General features: G+C 45.3%; 1 pseudogene across 1 annotated transcript; it reads right to left on the reverse strand.

The window, feature by feature from the left end:
• Positions 1-84: 84 nt before the first annotated feature.
• LOC101580940 lies at positions 85-483 on the reverse strand (annotated as a pseudogene). Its single transcript, XR_001117277.2, has one exon. The product of XR_001117277.2 is annotated as a small ubiquitin-related modifier 3 pseudogene (transcript).
• Between the last annotated feature and the right edge of the window lie 907 nt (positions 484-1,390).

The raw sequence follows: 1,390 nt of genomic DNA on the forward strand, positions 1-1,390 counted from the left end.
TGTGTTGCACTGGAAGTGCACCTGACAGAGAACGGTTGTTTGGTGACTGTCCTCGGCTCCCGCAGACTCCTGTGATCAGCTTGGTCATTTGCTCACCATTCCACAGCGAGTGCAGGGTGCAGAACGGTCCCTCTGGAGGGTTGTTTGCTGCTGGAACACATCAATGGTGTCTTCGCCTTCCATCTCCAGCTGTGCTGGAGTGTCTGTTTCATTAATGGGTTGCCCATCAAACCTGAATCTAATCTGTCTCATTGACAAGCCCTGCCTCTCACAGTAGGCCTTCATCAGCTTGCTCAACGGGGTATGCCTCTTGATCTTGAACTGCACCACTGAGCCATCCTGCCCCGCCACCTTTAGGTTGATGTGGTCATTCTCAGTCTTCACGCCTTCCTTGGGCTTCTCCTCAGACATGGTTGCTCGGTGGTGGCAGTGGTGGCTGGCGACAGGCGGCGGAAGTGCAGTACAGAGCGGGCAAGTCACACTCTCGGCCCCGCCGCTCTCCGGCCGCAACTGCTCGCCGGGCCGCTCTATGTAAACTTTAAAACATTTATTAAACTTAACTGAAATATAGCTGCCATTTCTTATATTCTTTTGAACATACATCATGCTGTTCTGAGGAGCAGAGCCACCAACAAGCATAACCACCTCTGATCATGTTGGTAACACACATACTGACTGAGTGGCTTATGCTACTTTCTATAACTCAGTTTCAAAAATGTAGTGGACATGGCCTGTTAAAAGCAATAAAAATGTAAATGAGCTGTGGTCAGTGATACAAAATAAAACGTGAAGCTTAAATTAATCCCCAAAATATCCTTGAAAGGAACAGAATGTGAGGAGAACAGACAAGTTGATCCAAACTTAGAAAGTCAGGCCGGCCTGCGGCCAGGGCTTGCAGGCTCCAAGCACCGTCTGTCCTCCGCCGAGCAGCAGTGTGGGACTCTGAGGGGATTAGCCCTGTTCAAAAGGGAAAGAGGATGCCAGCTCCTCCCTGTGCTTCTGCTTCCCAAAACCACTTGTGGGATTTATGCATATGATTATAGAAATAAATTGTTACTTCATGTTCTTTGTTCAAACCATTATTGGGAGGGTCACATAATGTGAGGACTTTAGTACTTCAAGAAGGAGACTTGGAACTAATGGGGTCTATATTACTATGTTACTTATGTTTGGAATATGCCCATGTTTCAAATTCATGCATTCAGCAGGAGTTTCTTATAAACAAAGCAGCATACTGTATTTTTCTACCATCTCTAATTCTACCTGTCATCTATCTATCTATCTAATCTAATCTAATCTAATCTAATCTAATCTAATCTATCTTCTATCTATCATCTATCTTCTGTATCTATCATCTATTCCAAAATAGGGAAGTATCTGCATCTATGGA

This window comes from Octodon degus, unplaced genomic scaffold, assembly GCF_000260255.1.
Source record: "Octodon degus isolate 3935 unplaced genomic scaffold, OctDeg1.0 scaffold00124, whole genome shotgun sequence".
In the NCBI taxonomy this organism is placed as follows: Eukaryota; Metazoa; Chordata; class Mammalia; order Rodentia; family Octodontidae; genus Octodon; species Octodon degus.